Source organism: Stenella coeruleoalba, assembly GCF_951394435.1.
Source record: "Stenella coeruleoalba genome assembly, chromosome: 2".
Lineage (NCBI taxonomy): Eukaryota > Metazoa > Chordata > Mammalia > Artiodactyla > Delphinidae > Stenella > Stenella coeruleoalba.
The window spans coordinates 152,162,584-152,189,988 of NC_137147.1; the positions used below are offsets into that span (position 1 = coordinate 152,162,584).

General features: G+C 36.8%; 1 protein-coding gene and 1 pseudogene across 2 annotated transcripts in view; one reads left to right on the plus strand and one right to left on the minus strand.

Annotated features, from left to right (window-relative positions):
* The window catches only part of UNC13C (unc-13 homolog C), a 739,526-nt gene that overhangs the window by 130,782 nt on the left and 581,339 nt on the right, over positions 1-27,405 (minus strand). The gene's annotated exons all lie outside the window — the stretch shown is intronic.
* On the plus strand, positions 2,320-2,720 carry LOC307181865 (protein phosphatase 1 regulatory subunit 14B-like; annotated as a pseudogene). Its single transcript has one exon. The product of its transcript is annotated as a protein phosphatase 1 regulatory subunit 14B-like (transcript).

Sequence of the window (27,405 nt, forward strand, 5' to 3'; positions counted from 1 at the left end):
AAGACAAAGAGAATCAATATATGCAGGGAACTATTTAAGCACAGACTTATTCTTTTCTCTTTCCCTTTTTATTTATTCATACTACATTGTAATTTAACTTAATTCAACAAGTATTATTGATTGTGATGTGCAAGCCACATATTGTGCTATGGGAATACAAAAGAAGCCTAGGATATAATCCCCACATTTAAGCAAAAGTATAGAAAAACTCATGTCTTTGGGGTTAGATGGATGCACTGGAGGAAAGATTTGAGACAGCAAGGGAGACAGAGACATGAATTTTTGTCTTGAATCCATCACTTACTGCCCTGTCAACTTGGGCAAACCATTTTACTCCTAGAAGGCTCAGTTTCCTCTTGTGTAAAAGGGGACTGTAACTCTACCCCCTTTCAGGTTGTTTTGTGAAAACTCAGTGAGATAACACTGTATAAATGTGCCATCACTGAAATATACTTTATAAATGGCAGTAACTGTAACAATTAATTGTAGTTGTAACAAGAACTACCATATTAAAAGACTATTAGAGTAACTTGGTTAAAAAGGATTAGACACAGAAAATGACATTGTTTAGCCAATTTTTCATCTCTATTATTCAGAAATAGTGAATTGTACAATATTTTATTTTGATATAATGTAAAAATTACAGAAAGGTTGCAAGACTAGTACAATGAACTCCCATATATTCTTTACTCAGACTCAACAATGGTCAGTATTTTGCCAAATTTGCATTATGTCTCTATTTCATATATATTTAATATATATACACATACATATTTGGATGTATAAAAATATATAATTATTTTTATGAAATATGGTAAGGGAAATATCCATTGATTTCTATGTTCTTGAATGTTTGTATGTATTGAATTTTGTCAAATAATTCTTCAGCATCCATGGAGACTATCATCTGCATTTTCTTCTTATGCCTATTAATATGTTATATGATATTAGTGGATTACCCAATAATAAACTAGCCTTTTCTCTTAGTCTGTTTGGGCTGCTATAACCAAATGCCATAGACTAGGTGGCTTATAAGCAACAAACATGTATTTCTCACAGTTCTAGATCTAGGAAGTCCAAGGTCAAGCCTCCAGCATGGTCATGTTCTGGTGGAGGCCGTTTCGGTCTTGCAGAATGTGACTTCTTTTATCTTCACAGTGTGGAAGGGGCTTGGGAGTTTTCTGGGGCTTTTTAAAAAAAGATCCTAATCACTTTATGACTAGAGACCCTGAAGATATCTCCGTTACCTTTAAGATCCAATAAATTTACCAGGATCTGTTTCAAAGTTGACAATTCCAAGTTGATTTTCTAGTATTAAGTCAGCCTTGTCAATTTGTACCTGGAAGTCTTTTATTTCTATAAAATTTTCTTTTATTACAGTTTTAAACATAAATTCTATTGCTTTCTTTTGTTTTTCCTTCTCCAGGGACTCTATTTCCACATATTAGATTTTATTTACCTATCTTCCATTTCAACAACTGTCTCTGACTCTACTTCTTTGGAAACTCCAATTACACATATAAGAAGTTATCACTTGCTAGTATTAGTCCATGCTGACCTCTCACTCAGCTCGGGAGTCATACTAATGATTCCTTGTATTTTCTTATTAACTCTTACTCTAATCAAGCTATAATGTGGAGACTCCCCCCCCCTTTTTTTTATCATGTTAACCCTAGTGTTTACATCAGTGTTTGTAAAAAATAGGGGCTCAAAAAACTTTGAATAAATGAATTGGAATTAATCATTCAAGGGCTAAAAGAATTGGCTAAATAACTATGGAGACCACTACATATAAATAATTATCTTATGATGTATTCTTGGTGACCGAATATATATATACAGGATAATCTGAGGATGAGTGGAGTCACAAAATAGTACAGTTCATTTGAAGTCTGGGAATTTACCCTGTTCTCTTCACTGTCTCATTAGTTATCATTTGTTTTTTGGTTCATTTATTGCTTCTTTCAAGCTGAAGTACCTCACAGACTTATTCCAAAAGCAGATAACAATAGCATCAATACATACTGCATGAAACTGAATGATGCTACCAGGTAAGTATTATCAATTTAATATACAGAAAAAATTCTAGGGATTGGTGAGGAGGGGGCGGGGTGTGGTCAGGCCAGCTCTGGGGACGCCACATGCTGCATCTGCCCCCAGGCACGCCCGCCGCCGCTGCCCTTGCTGCGGAGCCATGAGGAGCCCTGTGGAGCTGAGCTCATGAGCTAACCCTAGCCAGGGGCCTGGAGCCAGCCGGCAGGCATCCTGGAGGCAGCAGCACAAGGAGGAGCCTGACACACATACTTGGCCCTGTGGGGGGGTGCGGCATTGGTGGCTCCGGCCCCTGGACCAGGGAGTGGTGGCCCAGGACCCCGCATCTACTTTCAGAGCCACGCTGGGGCTGCAGGCGAGGGCCCAGGTGGCGCAGACGATGAAGGACCAGTGAGGCGCCAAGAGAAGGTCACAGTCAAGCACAACCGCAAGGAGCTACGGAAGTGCCTCAACCTGGAGGAGTGGATCCTGGAGCAGATCACTCACCTCTACAACTGCCAGGAAGAGGAGATCCTGGAGCTGGAAATTGATGTGGATGAACTCCTGGACATGGAGAGTGATGAATGACACCCGAGCTGCCAGGGTCAAGGAGCTGCTGGTTGACTGTTACAAACCCACTGAGCAAGATCTGGGGCATGCAGAAGCTGAGCACACCCCAGAAGAAGTAAGGGTCCTCAACCCAGGTGAACGATGGCTCCCACAGGACAATTGCTGACCCCCAACCTTGTAGCAACAGCAATACCAGGGGAGCCCTGTGGCCAGGCCTGGTGCCATGAGCAGGGCTCCCCATGCCCCTGGCCCAGGGGCCTCTTCCCTGAACCCTCAGTTTTCCATTTTTGGGGTTTTATTATTATTAAACTGATGGGACTTTTTGTGCTTTTATATTGACTGTGGTGCAGGCCCTTTAGCAGAGCTAGGATATGCCTTTGATGCAGTTAAAAAAAAATTCTACTGTATATATAGCAAATCAGCTTCCATTATCCTTGGAGCTAGACAATAAATGAAAATTTTAGTGAAGCATGTTATTATAGAAGTTTTAAGATATAGAGAAAAATCAATGTGTGAAGACCTCTGAAATTGTTTATCCTTTAAAAGCACTCCATTTGTGAGTTCTTAATACCTTTTCATCAGTCAGGAAAATAGTGAATAAAGTTGCATTTCTCTTAGTGTTACATTAATTTAACTCTCATTTTCTACCAAAAAAATCCAACAAATTTATCTGAAGCAGTACTGCCTATATATGTGTGGGGTTGCTGTTGAGAAACTAAGCTGTTCAAATGAAGTCAAGTAAAAGGCTTTTAAACTTAAGACCTGTCTTTTTCCTTGTACTAACTACAGCCACTATAAAGTTTAAAAAATATTTAACTCATATACATTTTAGTCCTTTAGAAGAATCAATTAAATCCAAATAAAAAATATATCAATCTGATGCTTTATCTACACAGTTAATTGATTACTAAATATATACTAATTGTAATGTTTATTTTTAAGAATGGGAAGATTTATTAATACTTCACTAAAATATCAATATAAAATAATTGGACCTGCCTCTGCAGCAGACCCTCCAACACTAACACAGAATAGGCTTTTGTTTCCCCTGGCTGCTTTCACTAAGGCATGACCCACAGGAGTCTCCTCTCAATGTCCAGAGATAGCCTCATCCACCAGAGGGCAGAGAGCAGAAGCAAAAAGAACTACAATCCTGCAGCCTGTGGAAAGAAAACCACATTCACAGAAAGAAAGACAAAATGAAAGGCAGAGGACTATGTACCAGATGAAGGGACAATATAAAACACCAGAAAAACAACTAAATGAAGTGGACATAGGCAACCTTCCAGAGAAAGAATTCAGAATAATGATAGTGAAGATGATTCAGGACCTTGGGAAAAAAAATGGAGGCAAAGATCAAGAAGATGCAAGAAATGTTTAACAAAGACCTAGAAGAATTAAACAACAAGCAAACAGATGAACGATAGAATAACTGAAATGGAAAATACACTAGACGGAATCAATAGCAGAATAACTGAGGCAGAAGAACGTATAAGTGACCTGGAAGACAGAATGGTGGAAATCACTAGCACAGAACAGAATAAAGAAGAAAGAATGAAAAGAAATGAAGACACCCTAAGAGACCTCTGGGACAACATAAAACGAACCAACATTTGCATCATAGGGGTCCCAGAAAGAGAAGAGAGAAAGGACCTGATAAAATATTTGAAGAGATTATAGTCAAAAACTTCCCTAACATGGGAAAGTAAATAGCCACCCAAGTCAAGGAAGGGCAGAGTCCCAGCCACAATAAGCCCAAGGAGAAACATGCCGAGACACACAGTAATCAAACTGACAAGAATTAAAGACAAAGTAAAATTATTAAAAGCCAAAAGGCAACAACAACATACAAGGGAACTCCCATAAGTTAACAGCTGATTTCTCAGCAGAAACTCTACAAGCCAGAAGGAGGTTGCACGATATACTTAAAGTGATGAAAGGGAAGGATCTACAACCAAGATTACTCTACCCAGCAAGGATCTCATTCAGATTCAATGGAGAAGTCAAAAGCTTTACAGACAAGCAAAACTAAGAGATTTCAGCACACCAAAACAGCTCTACAACAAATGCTCAAGGAACTTCTCTAAATGGGAAGCACAAAAGAACAAAAGAACCTACAAAAACAAACCCAAAACAATTAAGAAAATGGCAACAGGAACATACATAACGATAATTACTTAAATGTGAATGGACTAAATGCTCCAAACAAAAGACACAGGCTCACTGAATGGATACAAAAATAAGACCCATACATATGCTGTCTACAAGAGACCCACTTCAGACCTATGGACATATACAGACTGAAAGTGAGGGGGTGGAAAAAGATATTCCATGCAAAAGGAAAGCAAAAGTAAGCTGGAGTAGCAATACTCATTATCAGATAAAATAGACCTTAAAATAAAGAACGTTACAAGAGACAAGGAAGAACACTCCATAATGATCAAGGGATTAATCCATAAAGAAGATTCAATAACTATAAATATATATGCACCCAACATAGGAGCAGCTCAATACATAAGGCAACTGCTAACAGCTATAAAAGAGGTAATCGACAGTAACACAATAATAGTGGGGGACGTTAACACCTCACTTACACCAATGGACAGATCATCCACACAGAAAATTAAGGAAACACAAGCTTTAAATGACACAATAGGCCAGATAGATTTAATTGATATTTATAGGACATTCCAACCAAAAACAGCAGATTAAGTTTCCTCTCAAGTGCACACAGAACAGTCTCCACGACAGATCACATCTTGGGTCACAAATCAAGCCTCGGTAAATTTAAGAAAATTGAAATCATATCAAGCATCTTTTCTGACCACAACGCTATGAGATTAGAATTAAAGGGAAAAGAAAATGTGAAAAACATAAACACATACAGGCTAAACAATATGTCACTAAATAACTAAGAGATCACTGAAGAAATAAAAGAGGAAATCAAAAAAAACCTAGAAACAAAAGACAATGAAAACATGATGATCCAAAACCTATGGGATGCAGCAAAAGCAGTTCTAAGAGGGAAGTTTATAGCAATACAATCCTACCACAAGAAACAAGAAAAATCTCAAATAAGCAATCTAACCTTACACCTAAAGGAGCTAGAGAAAGAAGAACAAATAAAATGCAAAGTTGGTAGAAGAAATCATAAATATCAGAGCAGAAATAAATGAAATAGAAACAAAGAAAACAATAGCAAAGCTCAGTAAAGTTAAAGGGTGCTTTTTTGAGAAGATAAACAAAATTGATAAACCTTTAGCCAAACTCATCAAGAAAAAGAGGCAGAGGACTCAAAGCAATAAAATTAGGAATGAAAAAGGAGAAGTTACAACGGACACTGCAGAAAAAAGCATCATAAGAGGCTATTACAAGCAACTCTATGCCAATGAAATGGACAACCTGGAAGAAATGGAGGAATTCTTAAAAAGGTATAACCTTCCAAGACTGAACCAGGAAGAAACAGAAAATATGAAAAGATCAATCACAAGTAATGAAATTGAAACTGTGATTAAAAATCTTCCAAAAAACAAAAGTCCAGGACCAGATGGCTTCACAGGTGAATTCTATCAAACATTTAGAGAAGAGCTAACACCCATCCTTCTCAAATTTTTCCAAAAAATTGCAGAGGAAGGAACACTCCCAAACTCATTCTATGAGGCCACCAGACACCAAAAACCAGACAAAGATACTACAAAAAAGGAAAATTACAGACCACTATCACTGGTAAATATAGATGCAAAAATCCTCAACAAAATACTAGCAAACAGTATCTAACAAACATTAAAAGGATCATACACCATGATCAAGTGGGATTTATCCAAGGGATGCAAGGATTTTTCAGTATACACAAATCAACTAATGTGATAAACCATATTAACAAACTGAAGAATAAATCCATATGATCATCTCAATAGATGCAGAAAAGACTTCTGACAAAATTCAACACCCATTTATGATGAAAACGCTCCAGAAAGTGGGCATAGAGGGAACCTATGTAAAATAATAAAGTCCATATACCACAAACCCACAGCAAACATTATTCTCAATGGTGAAAAACTGAAAGCATTCCTCTAAGATCAGGAACAAGACAAGGATGTCCACTCTCACCACTATTATTCAACATAGTTTTGGAAGTCCTAGCCACAGCAATCAGAGAAGAAAAAGAAATAAAAGGAATACAAATTGGAAAAGAAGAGGTAAAACTGTCACTGTGTGCAGATGACATGACAGTATACATAGAGAATCTTAAAGATGCTAACAGACAACTACTAGAGCTAATCACTGAATTTGGTAAAGTAGCAGGATACAAAATTAATGCACAGAACTCTCCTGTATTCCTATACACCAATGATGAAAAATCTGAAACAGAAGTTAAGAAAACACTCCGATTTACCATTGCAACAAAAAGAATAAAATACCTAGGAATAAACCTACCTAAGGAGACAAAAGATCTGTATGCAGAAAACTATAAGACACTGATGAAAGAAATTAAAGATGATACAAACAGATGGAGAAATATACCATGTTCTTGGATTGGAAGAATCAACATTGTGAAAATGACTCTACTACCCAAAGCAATCTACAGATTCAATGCAATCCCTATCAAACTACCACTGGCATTTTTCACAGAACTAGAACAAAATATTTCACAATTTGTATGGAAACACAAAAGAGCCCAAATAGCAAAAGCAATCTTGAGAAAGAAAAACAGAGCTGGAGGAATCAGGCTCCCTCGGATTCCAGACTATACTACAAAGCTACAGTAATGAAGACAGTATGGTACTGGCACAAAAACAGAAATATAGATCAATGGAACAGGATAGAAAGCCCAGAGATAAACCCACACACATATGGTCACCTTATCTTTGAGAAAGGAGGCAAGAATATACAATAGAGAAAAGACAGCCTCTTCAATATGTGGTGCTGCGAAAACTGGACATCTACATGTAAAAGAGTGAAATTAGAACACTCCCTAATACCATACACAAAAATAAACTCAAAGTTGATTAAACACCTAAGTGTAAGGCGAGACACTATAAAACTCTTAGAGGAAAACATAGGAAGAAAACTCTTTGACATAAATCACAGCAAGATCTTTTTTGGCCCACCTCCTAGAGAAATGAAAATAAAAATAAACAAATGGGACCTAATGAAACTTAAAAGCTTTTGTACAGCATAGGAACTAGAAACAAGACGAAAAGACAACCTTCAGAATGGGAGAAAATATTTGCAAACGAATCAACAGACAAAGGATTAATCTCCAAAATATATAAACAGCTCATGCAGCTTAATATTAAAAAAACAACCCAATCAAAAAATGGGCAGAAGACCTAAATGGACATTTCTCCAACGAAGACATACAAATGGCCAAGAGGCACATTAAATACAAGTCAAAACTACAATGAGGTATCACCTCACATCAGTTAGAATTTGCATGATTAGAAAATCTACAACAACAAATGCTGGAGAGGGCATGGAGAAAAGGGAACCCTCTTGCACTGTTGGTGGGAATGTAAACTGATACAGCCACTATGGAGAACAGTATGGAGGTTCCTTAAAAAACTAAAAATAGAACTACCATATGACCCAGCAATCCCACTGATGGGCATATACCCAGAGAAAACCATAATTCAAAAAGACACATTCACCCCAATGTTCATTCCAGCACTATTTACAATAGTCAGGTCATGGAAGCTACCTAAATGCTTATCGACAGATGAATGGATAAAGATGTGGTACACATATACAATGGAATATTACTTAGCCATAAAAAGGAATGAAATTGGGTCATTTGTAGAGATGTGGATGGACCTAGAGAATGTCATACAAAGAAGTCAGAGAGAGAAAAACAAATTTCCGAATATCGTATATTAACGCATACATGTGGAATCTAGAAAAATGGTACAGATGAAGCAGTTTGCAAGGCAGAAATAGAGACACAGATGCAGAGAACAAACATATGGACAGCAAGGGGGGAAAGTCGGGGTGGGGGGGTTGTAGTGGGATGAATTGGGAGATTGGGATTGACATATACACTAATATGTATAAAATAGATAACTAATAAAAAAAATTTGGAAAGCACTTGCAAGGCAGTTTATATCTCAGAGGGAATTTCTCTATTCCAGGAAGATTTCTTTCAAGTAGCTAATAAAAGGTGAACACATCAGCAGAAAAATCGTCAAACTCATGAATGGAAAAGGAACTACAAATGACTAGACAGGAAAAGATGATCAACTGTACTTGTTAGAAAAGGAAAATCCAATCCCAAGATAATCTCACCCAGGAGATTGATAACAATTAAGCATATTGATAATACCTGGTATTGGCAAGATATGGAGAAGCAGACACTTTCAAAACCATTAACAGAAATCTTTAATGATACAACCTTACTGGAAATTACTATCAATACTGGATTTACATTTCTTAGCCCACTGCTTTTTTCTCTTCGCAATCACTACTGTCTTCATTTTTTGTGACCTTGATAACTATGTAGATGACCTAGTTAGTGTCTTGGTTCTCAGCTCTGAGCTCCACTCTCCCTTGGGTTTGTCCTCCCTCCCACAACAGCCATCCCTTTCTGTGGTCTGACCTTAGATCATGTCGGTACCAACAAGTGTACTCACTCTAAATCTCAATTTTTAGCATTCTGCTCTTTGAAAGGCATCGTGCTCTCTGACTACTACTTTACCTCACTCCCTCTTATATCCACTGAGACCCACATTTTCTCTCTAAATGACCTCATTCATAACTTTACTTTCTCTTTAACTACCTGAGAGTCTACGGTCCATGACTGTAATCTCTTTCTTTACATATACCCTCAAATACTTGGCGTCTCCCTCTGTCATACTCTCCTGGCCAAGGACAAACCTGTGTAAAACCAATTCCTTATCTCTTCTGTGCCTGTATGCTAGTGTCTCAACAGGACTGGAAAAAACATCACCATGCTGGCTGTTGTTATCTAAAATAATGGCCACAAATGTCAAAAGGGCCCTCCATATGGACAGCCATCTCCACAGTTCACTAAGCACTTGGTCCCTATGCTCTGAGAGTATTATTTTATATTCCTGTTCTTCTCTTTCCACAAACATACAAGAACCCTTGTCCTCTCTTCACTCTTAGCAGATCACTGAGATTCCACTACCACACTTACCATTTTGCCTCCTAAAGCCATGTACTTTTCCTCTCCTCTTGCTACTATGACTGAACTACCTCTATTACTACCTAAAGCTAAGCAGTCCACGTGTGTACTGAATAATAGCCAACTTCTCCCACTCAAAGACTTGGCTGTTGCAATCATGTACTATCTCTTCTGCATCATAAATTTTTCCTCTGTGCAACTGAATTATTCCCATAACCACAAAAACATGACATATTTCTATTATAAAATGGATTTTTAACACTAAAATGAAAACCAAAGGGATCAAAGAATTAACATACATACAGAAATAACATTAGAAACTAACAACATATTTTGCTGGATAACATTGAAACTAAAAGAAACCATAAAGATAGATCATATGATATAAAAAAAACCTTATAACAAAAATAATGCAATTTAAATGGAATTCATCCTGAAAAAAATATATGCAGCAATAGTTTTAAAAATTAAAAGCTATATTGTATAAAGAAGCCATAGAGATTAAAAATTAAAATAGTATTCATTGAATTAAAGACCAATATTTCAAGGGCAGGGACATGAATTAAAAAAAAACAAGTAAAATTAGTTAACAAACATATGAAAAAATGTTCAATTCTTTAGTTATGAAAGAAATTCAAAGTATAAACACATAACGAGGTACCACTTTATTAAAACAGCAAACTTAAAGTCTTTCCAATATTCTATTCTGTTGAAGGTGGGCTGAAACAAGCATAGCCATCCCCTGGTGACAGTGCACACTGGTGAAAACTTCAGTACATGATTTGGTAACACATTTCAAGAAATATACACAGTATTAATCATACTGTTGATATTCAATGATTCTACTGGGAATTTGCCCCAAGGATGTAAACAAAATGAGGAAAAATCATAATACAAGAACATTTTCATTGTAGCGTTATTCATTGTAATTTAAAGAATGCTATTAACCTGATTATCCAAAAATAGAAAGTTGGTTAAAAAGCTGAGGTTTACGGATGTGGTGAAATATTATGTAACTACTGAAAAGATTCTGAAACTCTATCAATATGCCAAAATTCATAAAACATGAAAAAATACAGAAGTGCATTTATGCTATTATTACAGTTATACAAAATTCTGTGTGCATATGAAGCAGTAGAACATGGAGAAGAAGGATCATGGCTAACTTAAAAATCTATTTCTGTTATGATTATTGAACAATAAAACATAAGTTAAATAAATTCAAAATTACCAACAAAGGAACCGTTTTTCTTGCATCGTGAAGCAGAGAATTATTGTTTCTATTTTATATTTTAATTGAAGCTTTAGATTACCCAGTCTAATGAAAACTGGCAAAGGCACTGGCTTCTGACTTCTCCTTTGGGAACAGTAATATACCTACACATAAATGGCATTCATGAAGAATTAAGTAGCTATTCAATGCAAAGACGTTGGACATAGTATTGTTATTAATGGAATCTTACCAACATATTTTATATTTAGAACAATTCCATGTAGAAGAGAGGGAGAGGGGGAGAGGGAGGATGAGAGAGGGGGAGAGGGAGGGAAGAAGAGACAGAGGGGGAGAGAGGGAGAGAGAATTTTAGACAGACCTTATGCAGCAGGAGAGAGGCAATTTGAGAAGCTTCGCATCTAGGAAGGAATCCATAGGGAAGATGATCTTGTCTTGTACTAGTGAAGTTGTGAGTGGGTTTGAGAAGAAGGGAGAAAAGAGGAGGACACTTAAAAGTAGACTGTTGGAGCTTTGACCCTGCAGAAGAGGAGTAAGGAAGAGTGGAGCACTTAGTCTGATCTGAGGATGTGAGTGGGGTTCCTGGGCTCAGAGTGACGCTGTCAAGTACAGCAGAGGAAGAACAGCTTTGGAAAAAGGATGAATTATTGATTTCACTTTGGGATTCTAGAGATATTTCTCCACCACCAACCCTCTAGAGAGGTTAATTGTAAGTCACAGATACATAGATCAAAGCAGTTCAAAAGGCAGAGAAATTGTACCTAAATACAAACATGAACCGTGGATCCACGTGGATCATGTGCCTTTAAGGCAAGGGTATATGCATTAAGATGTATTCTACTTAGCATTTTAGCATTGAGGAGATTCTGAGTATATGAATCCAGGAATTCACTCAGAAAGAGGACGCCTCACATTGACTAGCGTAGAGGGGTGAGCCATGCTTAAATCCACATTTTAAAAATGTGCATGCTTATAATCGGTGAGCACAAAGCCTTGGAAAAAAGGGAACTGAAGGTTTAAAATACAACTCTTCTGTAGACACAGCACTTTCTACTAGAAGAAAAGCCAGCAGATGGGCATCTTTATATTGTGATCCCCTTTTCATCCATGTTTTAGTAGAAGAATCAGGGCCATTAGGAGACACTCATAGGAAAATCAATTGAATTTGTAAGGATTTAATCACAAACTTTATGAGGCTTAGAATTTACTGTAGGATCATAGCTGCTGGTTCAGTAATTTGACCTGAAAATCTCACTTGGTCTGGGCCAGAAATGTGGCCCTTTTTCTTCTTTTTACTGAGAAAGCCTATAGGCTTTCCTTACATGTAAGCCCCATCATATACTTTGCTAAGCTGATGATTGCTTGGGATCTATTTACCTTATTTCTACTTATAAACACACTCACCCCTGCTAACTAGACAAATTTCTGAGTTTTAGGTAGTCAAAGAACATAAGATAAAAGATGTAAGGACATAGGAGTAATTACTTTCATTGTGTACCCAAATTGTAGCAATACTTAAACATAGTCAAAAACCATTTTTAATTTCATGGGTTTCAAGTGATGATTTTAATCATTATCCTATAAATGTATAATACAAACTATACTGGACAGATTCTGGAGAAGGTGGTTTACGCACCTCAGCTGTGTCCTAACCACCTGTGTGACCTTGAGCAATCGTTTGATGTTCCTTGTTACCAGTGTTCTTGTTTACAACCGGACAGAGTTGGACTGACTGACCTCCCTCTGGTAGGTCTTAAATTCCAACTCGCCTGATTCTCCTCATAAAAGATTCCCTATCACTCAACTTCCTCCATGGCCTGACTTTTGGGAAAATGGCCCAACTCTGAAGATGTAACATATGGGAGCCTGGAAAATAAACAAACTATATGGATCTGGGGAAGGGAAGGGCTGTAATGTGAACAATCAAATCAATCATAAATGAGACTCAGATTTTTATGATAAAAATACCAAATGTTTGAGTATTAAAACTTTTATAAATTTTGGAGCATCTCTTGACTGAGTTTCTTTGCAGCTTATGTAATAGATGCGGCAACAATATTTAGCTGCTGTTGAATATGTATGTCAAGCTTGCCAGCTGGAAATTATTTCGTGACTAAAATATCACACATAGAATCAAAGAGCTAAAGATGGACATGCATTTCCTCTTTTGGAACCTTCTGGGGACTTGCCAACATAGAAAATAGTTGAGGCTCAGTGGTAACTACTGAGAGCAATTATCCAAAAAGAAACTCATTTTACCATGGGGAAGAAGCATGTTTGTTACCATACACACCCAACTGGTGAACACATCCACACATAAGCCAAATACTCTCACTGCAGGCAGCCAACAGAGAAATGTAAATTCTAAATTTCACAAGCTATAGACTTATAGGGTTAGTAATGATATTTAAAATCAGTAGTTGAAAAGATTTTGCAATACATTTACTGGTTTTAAAATTTTTCATTATAACAGGTCTTTCCATCCCTTTTCAACTGGTTAACTCCTGCCTGTTCTTGAGATGTCAGCTGTAAAATAACTTCCTTAGGGAATACTTTTCTGAATTGCCTGACAAAATAAAATGTCCCTCTCAGTTGTTCTAATAGCACAATATACTTATCTTTTATAGCAGATATCACAGTTACTTTTACCTAAATAAGCATGAATATTTGATCAATACCTGTCTTCTTGACAAGACTCATGCTCCATAAGGGCAGAGATTCTCTCTTTTTGGTCCCAAGTACCTACCAGAGTGCTTGACACAGAATAGACATTTAAATATTAGCTCACTAACAAGGATGTATTGTACAACACAGGAATATAGCCAGTATTATGTAGTAACTATTAATGGAATACAACCTTTAAAATTTGTGAATCACTATGTTGTATACCTGTAACTTGTATAATACTGTACATCAACTATACTTCAATTAAAAAATAATAATATTAGCTTATTTAGTGGTCAAATAAATGAGTAACATTTTTTTGTGGATGTAAGGAATACATTTAAATAAAAATTATAGGTCAATTCACATCTTAAGAATATTTTTGCAGTAGCCTTCCTTTAATGATCTTACCAAATGACTATTTGGTACTTCCTGGGATTATAGATATGGAGTCCACATAATCTGGATTCTCTAAGACTGTTCTAGTTTCAAATATATTGTTTCACTTTATGTGGAAATACTCTCTTGCTTGTCAGACTACGTGTCCTGTTATTTTGTTAAGAAGAAATTGTAAATGTAACTACAGGATATTCTGAATTCCAGAAAATGCTACTTTACTAGAGAAAGTAATTTGCATAATATAAAACCAACAGTCTTCAAAACTACTTTCTCAGCTGAAATCAATTCATATTATATAGATTGCAGCACATATTTTAAATAGATCTGTTTTACAGAATGTAGATATTACAAGGATGGTGAGACAAAAATTCATTTCATCAAAACTTTGAAGTTTAAATAAAAGAGTTTAAAATAAATAAAACCAGATGGATGTATATTAGTGGCACATCCTGACAAAATATGATAATGCATACTTGACACTCTATTAGATATTCTAAATATTCAGACATTATAGAAAGAGGAAGTAGTTCTAGGTAAATTCTGAGAACCTGTATAAAGACAGAGGACAAATATTGGAAAAGTACTGTGATTCAGAGAAGTAAAATTGGTAGAGGTGGCCTTTCAATACAGTTATACAATATTCAAGGAGATCTGAGATTTTAAAATTTTAATTGTGTATTCTGGAAAATTTGCTCATGTTATAAAGGTGAATGGAATCAGCTTTATACATTACTTTTCTTGAATATGTAATTTAACGAAACCACACAGTCACCAAAATAAATCCCCAAATCTGATACTCTGTTTGCAAAAATTACTCCTCCTTGAGTAGTGGGTTAAGAAATCACTTTGTTTGCAAGGGCAATGAGAAGCAAAAAAATATTGCTGTTATTGTTTTGGGTGTTATCATCTCCTGTCCAGATTTTCTCTAAAGAGAGTTTGCAGCATGTTTCATGCTACGTGAAATTCCCCATGGAAAGACCTGGATCACTAAGCAGGCAAAATCTGTCCAAACCCACGCACCAACTGTTCTCCCAGTTACACTAGTTATTGAATATAGCTGCCAAGTTCCAGAATCTCTCTGTGGAATAAGCGAATGAAAGACCTCCATTACCCTGCAGGCTCATTCTGCTTCCTGAAATTCCTGAGATAGTATTTAGTGTAGTTATCAATCTCAGGGGCTCAGTCTTCCACGGAGTGCAAAGAAAATGTGATTTCAATTCCCATACAAACAGTTGTATTCGGTTAGTAAAAATTTAAGCAAGATAACCCCTTCAAAAGGAATGGCGTATGAAATATGACTTGACAAGTCATTTAACCTCTGTGTACCTCAATTTCTATTAGTATTTAACACTGATTTACCTCATAATATATTGACAAGTTTAATAGCCTAATGAGCAAGTAGCACATTTAAAAATGTTTAAACTTATAAATGAAAGGCAGAATTCAATATGAAAGAGCACGCAAAGACTAATAAATACAATTTTAAGATTTCTATATATTTTATCCCAACTCATCTAAAAACTTTGAAAGCTTATTCCAGTTGGGTTTGGCTACCAAGAACTAACCAAAATATTTAAGATACCATAATTTGAAGAGTTTAAAACTAAATGTAATAATTCTTTATCACCCTAAGTGGAATAAGAGTGGGTAAATCGTAACTTTAAAGGGTAGAGTGCACATAGTTTATTTTTCCTTATTCACAAAAAAAGTGAATATAGAATCTGAGACTACCACTCATCAAATATTTCAACTCACTATTAAAGACTGTTTTATGGTTAAATTAAAGATATGCTCGAGTATGAAGCATGCTCTGAAAAATGAAATGATAGTCAATTATACATTTGTTCATAGGTTGATACTCTCACATTGCCTTATTATTTTTGGTAATAAAGTATTTTGTTGACAAGTGTGCATTTCAGTATATCATATGCCTTCGTTTAACTGTAAAAGATAAAATACCATTAAAATTCAATTTTTACTATCTAAATAAAATCTCTTACATTTCATCCACAACTATATTACTCTTCAGTTTCTGATACTTACTTTTAAGTGACATGACATATTTCTCCTTAGGCAAATAGAAGCAGATTAAAGGAATAGCAAAATGGCAATGCTACCATTACACGGACTTCAAAGTTTCAATATCAATTTCCCATACAGATAAAGAATAAGAATTAGTAGATAAGGGCTTCCTTGGTGGCGCAGTAGTTAGGAATCCACCTGCCAACGCAGGGGACACAGGTTTGAGCCCTGGTCCAGGAAGATCCCACATGCTGCGGAGCAACTAAGCCTGTGCACCACAACTACTGAGCCTGCGCTCTAGAGCCCACAAGCCACAGTTACTGAGCCCACGTGCCACAACTACTGAAGCCCGAATGCCTAGAGCCCGTGCTCCGCAACAAGAGAAGCCACCGCAGTGAGAAGCCTGCGTGCTGCAACGAAGACCTAACGCAGGCAAAAATAAATAAAAAATAAAATAAATTTAAAAAAGAATTAGTAGATGATAAAATCAGAAATTAGTGAACGTGGGTAGAATTCAACTAAGGGAAAAACTAATTAAAATTACAAGTACATAAATATTCATAAATAATATTGGTACCTATTCAGAATGGAAATTACCTGTCTGCGCATCTACATGAAAGAATCTGACAAAGACAAATGATGCAGATATCGCTAGTTATAGTTAATATATTAAGCCTACATGTAACTTTATGTTTCCATATTTACTTACATGAAAACACATTTTATGGTTCATGAGAAATAACTATTATAATTTGAGAAAAATAACGGACAATGTGTTAAAGTTAAATCTTTGCATTTTTGAAAAGGTAAAAAAATGGCCCACATGGGAAGTTCATAAAAGAATAATCCTTTAACATGTTAGCCTCGAGGTGTCTCTAATTTTCTTTTCAGCCTAAAAAATGAAAACATCTATATGACATTCCTGCTTATAAATCACTTTTTTTTTTACAAATCACTTTTTAAAAGAGCATTATTGAGATACAATTTACATAGCACAAAGTTCATCTGTTTAATGTATACAATTCAAAGAGGGTGGGCAGACAGGGTGGGCACCCCTGCTAAGGGTTGCAGGCTTTCTTTTTGCAATGATGAAATGTTCTAAATTTAGATTATGATGATGGTTGCACAACCTTGTAAATATATCAAAGCACTTCCAGCACTATCTCATTTCATGCTACAAAAGCCTTTAAGAGCCAAGACTCCAGGGAAGGATGGCATTCATATGTAAGAAACTTTAAGAAATTATACAAGACTTGGGAAACATGGGACACAGCAAAAGAAAGGAGGCATAGGAGGGAACAACTGGTAACTGCAAGGCAGCAACCCACCAGGACTTGGCTAACGACCCTTTTATAGTTGCTGGTGGTCCTGCAGCAGACAAAACAGAAAGGCCCTGCTTTTATGGAGCTTATATTCTATAGGGGAAATGGACAAATAAGCATGCCTGTGGGTGATAGATTGGGGGTGGATCGATTTTCCTATTTTACAAGGTGGCAAGGCTTTCCTTCCTAGAGACCTGAAGTGGATACTGCAAGCAGAGGGGATAGCACATGCAGAGAACCTGAGGGAGAGATGTGTTTCATATGATTAGGGAAGGGCAAGGAGGTCAGAGTGGCTTACTCAAAGTGAAGGGCTGAGACTGCTGAGTTCAGAGAAAGCCACCAGCTACTGTGTAGGGCCTTGTAGTCCAGGGTAGGGACTCTGGATTTCATTCTGAGTGTGATGAGGGTTATGAGCAGAAGAGTGACATGATTTGATTTTTGTCAGTTCAAAGCAAAGAAACAATAAAGAGATGTTTTCAGAATTGGGAGAAATATCTGAGTAAAGATGTTTTAAGGACCCATTGAGTACCAGGCAGAATTAACAATGGAAAAAACTCTTCCACATATTTTCAACATAAGAAATTTCAAGTTAAAAATATCTAGTAAGCACGCAGGCTGAAGCAAAACAGAACAGATTGTGTGCAAAGAAAAAAAAATGTCATTCTGGTCTTATATTCCTTTGTTATAACCCTGAACACCACAAGGCAATAGAAAAATGTTTATAGAGTTCTGAAAGAAAACAAGTATGACCTAACAATGACATACTTAGCCACTTAGTCATTCAAGTACAACAGAGAGATATTATCAGACATGCAGGGTCTTAGAATATAAAACGATGTATACTTTCTAGTAAGATTTACAAATATATGCTAGAAAAAAAACTAAATCAAGATCGGGGATGACATTGTTTCAAAAAAAATTCAAGAATAAAAAAATTCAAGAATAAAGCAAAAGTAGGATAAAATGCAATACCACATTTTCACATAAAAAGTATTCTGGTTAATTATAATGTAAAAACTTAAAGGTATAAAAGTATTTGTATGTCAAATTTGAGAAAAACATTTATTCATTCATTCTTTTTTGTGCTTCTCTGTAACTTTCAAATTTCCCATAATTGCATTTTTCAATCATAAAAATATTACAAATTTTTAATAAAGAAACCATCCTGTCATATCCTCTGGTGTCTAATAAAATGTTATGTTCCACATTTTCTATATATTCTAAGAGGTGAAAAAATAGTTTTTAGATCATAAAATACATAGGTATTTAATTTAGATCTAACTAGTTCAATAGTTTTCAACTCATGTTTCAGCATTGAGTACTCCAATTCAATGTTAATATTCATTGGGCACTTATTCATAGGCGCCAGGCAATCTTCTAACCATCTTGTTTGTAGCATCTTATTTAATCCTCACAATAATATAATTTATCAGACAATGAAATTGAGGCACAGAGTTGATACAAAACTTGCTGGATGTCACATGGATACTAAGCAGTGGAGATGGATTTTGTACTCATCCTGTGTGATTAAAGCCAGTGTTCTTTGTTACTTAGCACTCTGTGGAAGATATTCTCTGAAATAACACCAACTGATCCCCGCCTTCAGGGGACCCTTGAGTAATCCCCTCCTCTTGAGGGTACATTGGACCTAACGAATGACTACTAATGCATAGAATACAACAGAAATTAGGAGATAACACTTTTGTGGTTGGGTTATGAGACTGTGAATTCCACTTGCTATAGACTCACTCACTATTGCTTTTTTGGCTTGAACACTTCGATTAAATAAGATGTCATGTTAGAGATGGCCCCTTGGCAAGCAACTGCAAGGGAAGAAGTGAGGCCATCAATCTAACAGCTTTTGAGAAACTGAATTATGCCAACTACCACATTAGAGAGCTTGGAAGAAGATGCTTCATCAGTCGAGTCTTCAGATGAGACCACAGTTTTGAATGACACCTTGATTTCAGCCTTGTAAAAGACCCTCAAATAGAGGTCACAGTTGAACCATGACCAGACTACTGACTGTGGTAGGCAAAATAATGCACCCCTCAAAATGTTCAGTTGGAATTAAGTTTGCTAATAAGATGACTTTAAGATAGGGAAACGATCTTGGATTTCTAGATAGGCTCAACATAATCACTAGGGTACTTAAAGGTAAAAGAGGGAGGCAGAAGGGTCAGTGTCAGAGTGATGCAGTGTAAGACAGACTTGAATAAATATTGCTGGCTTTGAAGATGGAAGGTGGCCACAAGCCAAGAAATGTGGGAAGCCTCTAGAAGCTATAAAAGTAAGGAAATGGATCCTACCCTAGAGCCTCCAGAAAGAAAGGCAGCCCAGCCAACACTTTGATTTATCCCAGAAAGACCCACATCACACTTGAACTACAGAACTGCACGAAATAATCATTGTTTGAAACACCAGTTCTGGGAATATTTTGTTACACAGCAAGAGATATCTAATAAACATACTCTGTCACACAGAAGAAGAATCAGCTGCTTTGTAGTCTTTCTGTCTGAACACCCCATGTGCCACCAAAGTAGTCACTAAACTTTTGACCTAGAGTGTCCCATAGAGCACAAAAGCTAGAGCAACTGAGCTAGACTAACTTCTCAGGAGATGCAGAAATTCCTCTCAACAGTATCACTATGAGGGACTACAAATACTGAGAAAAGAATAACCCAATATTATAGGCCTTGTTTGTCTTTGGGTCTTTTAATGTGATCTCACAATGCCAGGTAGTACTTGTAAGATTTTCTTAGGTCGGGTAAGAGATGATTTTTTTTTGGAAAAGTCAAGTTTTTTAAAAAATTGAAGTATAGTTGATTTACAATATTGTATTAGTTTCATGTGGACAACACAGTGATTCAATATTCTTATACTACATTTAAAGTTATTATAAAATATTGGCTATATTCCTTGTGCTATACAATATATCTTTGTTGCTTATTTATTTTATATGGAGTAGTTTGTTAATCCCTTACTCTCACCTTGTCCCCCCTCCTCCTTCTCCCCAGTGGTAACCACTAGTTTGTTTTCTTTATCTGTGAGTCTGTTTCTGTTTTGTTATATTCATTCCTTTGTTCTATTTTTTAGATTCCACATATAAGTGCTAACATACAGTATTTGTCTTTCTCTGTCTGACTTATTTCAGTAAGCATAATATCCTCCAGGTCCACTCATGTTGTTGCAAATGCTAGAATTTCATTCTTTTTAATGTTTGAGTAATATTTCATGCTGTATATATACCACATCTTCTTAACCATTCATCTGTAGATGGACACTTAGGTTGCTTCCATATCCTGGTTATTGTAAATAATGCTACTATGAACACTGGGATGCATGTGTTTTTTCAAATTACTGTTTTCATTTTCTTTGGATTTATATCCAGGAGTGGAATTGCTGGATCATATGATAGTTCTATTTTTAGTTTTCTGAGAAACCTCCATTCTGTTTTCCATAGAGCTACACCAATTTACATTCCCACGAACTATGTACTAGGGTTCCCTTTTCTCTACATCCCTGACAACATTTGTTATATGTGTTCTTTTTGATTATAGCCACTTTGACAGGTGTGAGATGATATCTCATCATGATTTTGATTTGCATTTCTCTGGTAATTAGCAATGATGAACATCTTTCCATGTGCCTGTTGGCCATCTGTAGGTTTTCTTTGAAAAGTGTCTATTCACATCTTCTGCCCATTTTTTAATTCAGTTGTTTATTTTTTGATATTAAGTTGTATGAGCTGTTCATATAGTTTGGATATTAACCCCTTGTTAGTCATGTCATTTGCAAATACTTTCTCCCATTCTGTAGGTTGTCCCTTTGTTTTATGGTTTCGTTTGCTGTGCAAAACTTTTAATTAGGTCCCGTTTGTTTATTTTTGCTTTTGTTTCCTTTGCCTTAGGAACCAGATCCAAAAAAAAGATTGCTACTATTTACGTCAAAGAGGGTTATGCCTATATTCTCTTCTAGGAGCTACAGAACTATATAAAACTGTAAAGTTCCAGGTCTTACATTTAGGTCGTTAATCCATGTTGAGTTTATCTTTGTATATAATGTGAGGAAATCAAACCTCTGGTTTGATGGTTTCTTTAGTGGCATGCTTGTGTTCCTTTCTCCTAGATTTTGTGTATTTAATGTAGGTTTATGATTTGTGATTACTATGGAGTTCATATATGTTGACCTATAACTATATCTACTTGTTTTAAACTAGTCACTTAAGTTCAAACACATTCTAAAAGATCTATATATTTTTACTCCCCTCTCCCAAGTTTTGTGTTTTTGATTTCATAATTTACGTCTTCATGTTTATCTCTTAAGTGTTTATTGTAATTATAGTTAATTTTATGATTTTTTTGTCTTTTCATCTTTGTACTAGCTTACTTAAGTGGTTAATCCACAGCCTTGACTATATATTTGCCTCTACTAGTGGGGCTTTTCCTTTCCTATAAATTTTTGCTTTTGTTGTTTAATTTTCTTTTCCGCTTAGAGAAGAAACTTTAACATTTCTTCTAGGGTTAGTTTAATATTGATAAACTCTTTTATGTTTTGCTTGTCTAAGATGTTCTTTATCCATCCTTCAATTTTGAATGATAATCTTACTGGGTAGAGTATCGTAGGTTGCAGGTTTTTCCTTTTTAGCACTTTAAAAATATCATGCCACCCCCTTCTGGCTTGCAAAGTTTCTGCAGAAAAATCAGCAGATAATCTTACAGGGGTTCCCCTGTATGTGACTCTTTATTTTTCTCTTTCTCTTGCTGCCTTTAGAATTCTCTTTAACTTTTACATTTTAATTATATGTCTTGGTGTGGGTCTCTCTGGATTCATGTTGTTTGGGATTCTCTGAGCATCCTGTACCTAGATTCCTTCTTCAGGCTTGGGAAGTTTTCTATCATAATTTCATCAAATACATTTTGGCCCTTCTTTCTCTCTTTTCCTTCTGGAATCCCTGTGATGTGAAAGTTATTACACTTGATGTTGTCTCAGAGGTCCCTTAAACTATCCTATTTTTAATTTGTTTTCCTTTTGCTATTCTGACTGGGTGATTTCGATTATTCTATCTTTCAGATCACTTATGCGTTCTTCTGTACCACCTAGTCTGCTCTTAATTCCTTCTGGTGTGTTTTTCATTTCAGTTATTGTATTTTTCAGCTCTGAATGGTTCTTTTTTATATTTACTAATTCTTTTTAAAAATCATCACTGTGTTCATCTATTCTTTTCCCTAGTTCAGTTAACATTATTACTATTGCTTTGAAACCCTTTATCTGGTAAATTATTTATCTCTGTTTCATTAGGTTTTTTCAGGGTTTGTTTTTGTTGTTATTGCTGTTGTTGTTCTTTCATTTAAAACAGATTCCTCTGTCTTCCCATTTTTCCTTGACTTTCTCTATCTCTATGAAATTAGGTTAAGCAATCATCTATCCCAGTCTCCAAGGAGTGTCCTTGTGTAGGAGTGTTCCTTTGCAGTCTGTGTGTGCCCAGTGGCTTTGGTGGGAGAACTGGACCTGAAATGAGTATGAGTCACATCTTCCCCCAGGGTGTGCTAGCAGCTATCACCTTGGTGGGAGGTGGGGCTGGAGATGGAGTGGCTAGAGCTAGAGCCAGGTGTGAGTCACGGCTTCTCCTATGCTCAGTGGCCAAAACTGCCTTATCAGGGGTACAGGCAGGTCCCAAGGTGCAGGAACAGAAGCCCTGAGGTTTGGGTTCAAGCTGGTTCTGCTCCCTGTAAGTGTGCTCTCCTTCCCAGCATCAGCACCTTTGCTCCAGAAGGGAGCAACGCTGGAGAGAGAGGGGGCAGAGTAGGTTCTTGGCATGGGTTGGGACCCATGCTTTGGCAGTCCCTGCAGACCAGAGTTCAAGACTGCTTCCAATCTGTCACCTGCATGAGTGCCTTCACCCTGTTCAGATGCAGTGCTGGGTCAGAGCCAGCTCTGTCCCCCATACCTGCACACTCTCCTTGGCAACAACAGCCTTTGCCCTAGTGGGGAGCTGCGCTCTGGAGCAAGGAAAGGTCCTCAGCGTGGTCAAGGGTGCATGCTGGGGCAGTTTCCAGAAACTGGCCAGGGTCCCAGGCAGTCTCAAACTTCTTCCTCCACCATGCTTCGGGAGCAAGCAAGTGTGTGCATGCTCTTCATGGGTGGACTCCAAGTTTCTCACAGCCCCCGTCCCCCCCGCCCCCACTGCCAATCTCACTGATCTTCAAAACCAGCCAAGAGGACTCATCTTCCCAGTGTCAGACCTCACAGCTGGGGTGCCCAGGAAGTGGTTCAAACTGCTCACTCCCCAGGGAGGCTCTCCAAGCCTGTGTAATCATCCCCCTTCTTTGTCCCTTCCTAGGGGTGCAGGTCCTGACCTGATCACTTTCTTTCCCTTCCAACCTGACTCCCTGTGGATCTTTCCTTTCGGCGTTTGTTGTAGAAGAGTCTTTCTGCCAGTCCCCAGTTTGTCTTCAGTGAGAACTGCTCCACATGTACGTGAATTTTTGATGTGTTCATGCGGGGGGAGGTGAGCTCAGTGTCTTCCTACTCCTCCATCTTGATCTCCTCTGGGATGGTGCTTCTTCAGCCTCATGTGTAAGTGGTGATTCTCCTGTGCTTGTCGTTTTCCTGCTTGCATATGACTTACCACTGGTTGCTTCTCTTTGCCTCTGAAGAATCTTCACACATACCTCCACCCCATAACCTTGTGCCCAGCTTTCATTCATTTTGCTTTCTGCCTCTGTGTTTCTCTAAGCCCGAGAAGTGGTTCTTGGTCATCATTTTGTGGCACCCTTCCATCTATACAGTGATTTATGAGGTATGACGCAATGAAGATTTTATTCATCATAATGATGCTACTAAAGTTTATAGATAAGTTACTTCACTCTTTTTAAAAGAAGAAACTATTATTTTAGGTCTTGTATTATGATTATAATATTATAATAAATAGTATTTTATTTTAAAATATATTAAGATAATTTCACTCATACTCTCTTAATGCTAAAGTTGTTCCTACTGGGAGAGAAATGGCTGGAGTTTCCTGCAGCACATGCCATTTGTGTAGCTAGTCAGCCTCAGCTCTAGTTGGACCTATTTAGAAGTCAGGATTAGCATTTTGGAGCACTCCAATGACAAGTAGTGTAGAGTGCACTGAAGTCTCTTGGGGAGTTGGAGAAGAGGTTCCCAACACAGAGCACAGCACAGTGGACTCACCTTCTCCAGCAGACATCTCTGTTCTGTCTCCAGAGTGCCTCTCATGCTCCAACCTGCTCTCTCCAGCATCAGACTGTCACCAGGTATAATCTCTGTCTTCCTCTCCCACTAAGCTTCTAGAAATGCCCTCTTCTTGCCCCTTTTCAGCTCTTTTGCCATCTTGAATAGCCCATCATTATGAGATTGATATAAGTCCAAGGTTACACCACCACAAGCCACTCACAGGTAGTTTCTTAATAGGGTGAAAACTACGTGCATCTTGTTTCTATTATGCTTTCAGGGTCTGCTCTAAAACACAAAGCGACTTTAAACAGGGCCTTTTCCCTTCTTCTCAAGTTATAACCAGGCATCATACATAGTCTGTAACTGGCAGTCATCCCAATAGAACCAACAGGAGGTTATTCGTTCAGAGCTTTCCCTGGAATGTCTCCAAATAAAAAAACATGGCAAAAGCATGGTTTCTGGGCTCCTTATCAGGAGAAAGTTTCTGGAAAGCTGGTTTATACCAATTGCCATCACCTTCCTGGGTTTTCATTGTTGCCAAAACATTTTCACTTGCTGGGTATTGTGGATCTCCAAACAAAGACAAAGTTTCTTGATCAAAGTATTAACCCAGAAGCTACAGATATTTGTATTCTTTGATTCCATCTGTATATCTGCTGGCACTGTTGCACTTGTGATTGATTTGATTTGATTTAATGAGGAGAGTAAATTTAAAAGTTCCACAAATAAAGTCAAGTAGTTTAGATAATGTTCACGTATTGCTAAATCATCTTGTCTTCTTTAATACCTACCAGGGGCTGCAAGGCAGCAATTAGGATCTTACGGCCAAGATATTTAAATATTTATATTTCCCATTTGAGTTTTTCTAAACTAATTTTAACAATTACTTTCAATTTGTTATTACTAATTTTTTTTAACTAAAACTGCTAATAGGGAAGAAAACTCTGAGTTTTTGTTAGTTTTTCTTTACTTTTCTTTTTATTTTCCCCCTATCTTTTCCCAGATGAGATGTGGTTAAAAGATAAATAGCAGGAAAACAACAGAGGGGAAAGTGAAGAGTTAAATACATATTTTTCATAGAAGTGGTAATTTACTATGTTATGCTATTGACATATGCAAACCCATTTCTTTGTTTTCAGCAACTGCCAACTTTATTTTCTTAATTGCACTCTTACTACATTTTCCTCCTGGCAATTACGACCTACTACAGATTTCACATTCAAATGCTCCATTCAAATACCTTGCCAAGGGATGTGATAATTGGCCAGGAATATCTTAATTAGTTTTAAGAGAAAAAATTGTTATGTTTAAATATAACATTCTCATTATAGGTATTTAAAAATAAAGAGTTAGGTACACAAAAACAGGACCAAAATTGTGTCAAATTCCCAATTATTATTGGGGAAATTATGTCTATACTCTATTGGTATTTGAAAATTAATGAATATGGAAATAAGTCTGGATGTTCTTTTGTGGGATTTAAGTCTTACTGCTGTGTATTTTTAAATGATTCAAAAATTTTTATTTGATTACCTATCATGTTCTAGGAGTGAGGATTCAACTACAAATGGGATTATAAAGTTTCTGACTCCATGTAGCTTGTTTTTAAGTTGAAGAGCAGTGTTTTTAAACTGCTGGCCCAACTCAACAATGGGTCATAAAATCAATTTAGAGCACTATAACTAAAATTTTAAAAATATATATGTAATTTTAGTTAGTATATCTACATATATATATATACACACATATAAATTGAAAAACAGAATAAGAAATAAATTTTGAGGGTTTATATTACCTCTACACTTGTCAAGACTCCATGTGTCATGAAACTTTTGTTTTGGTTGTGTGTGTATCTGTGTGTGTATATATACTGTGCTATTGTAGAAATGTAGTTTTTGCTTTGGATTGTGACCCAAACGCTTACAAATAGTTCCATAAAAGAAAGAGAAAAAATTAGTAAACAAGTGAATAAATAACTAGGCTAAATAAAATGATTCAGATACAGTAAGTGTTTGAAAGAACAAAGGGGGTGGATTTTGTGGAAGTGGAGTGAGGGATGGGATGGTCAGGGTAGGTTATGAAAAGGAATGAAATGTGAACTAGGACCTGCAGGGTGGGAAAGAGCCCGCTATACAGAGAGCAGGGAAGAGCTTTATAGGTGGAAGGAAGAGCCAATGTGAATGCCCTGCTGTAGAAGCAAATCTGGCCCAGATGAGGAATAGGCATGAGGGTGCTGTGGTTACAGATAAATGAGAGGGAAAGGGAATGAGATGCACTTGGAGGGTGAATAGATTCAGACTACACAGCATGTCATAAACCATGGTTTTAAAAAAAAAATGGGTTTTGGTTGACTGAAAGGGGAAGATTTTGGAAGCTTTTATATGCCAGAGAATGTCTTGATCTAATTTAAATTTGTGTGGGTTAGTCTGGATGTTATGAGCACAATGGATTAAAGGAAAGCAGGAGTGGAAATGTGCAAAATATTTAGGGGGCTATTACAGCTGTCAAAGCAAAGGAGGTCTGTGGCTAGAACTAATTGGAGGTAGTGGAGATGGAGAGAAGGGTACAGAGCTAGGTATGTTTTGGAGGTAGAACAAGTATCGTTTGCTTATGGATATGTGTGTTGTGTCTCTGTGGATGGTGGTAGACTGAGAGAAATAAAGGAATCAAAGATAATGTCTAAAAACTATACAAATGGTGGCATCTTTTGCTGGAATGGCAAAGGCCAAGACAGGATAGAATTTGGGTGGGGAGGTTTTAATTCTAGAGGTTCTTTTTTTTTTTTTTTTTTTTTTGGTAAGCGGGCCTCTCACTGTTGTGGCCTC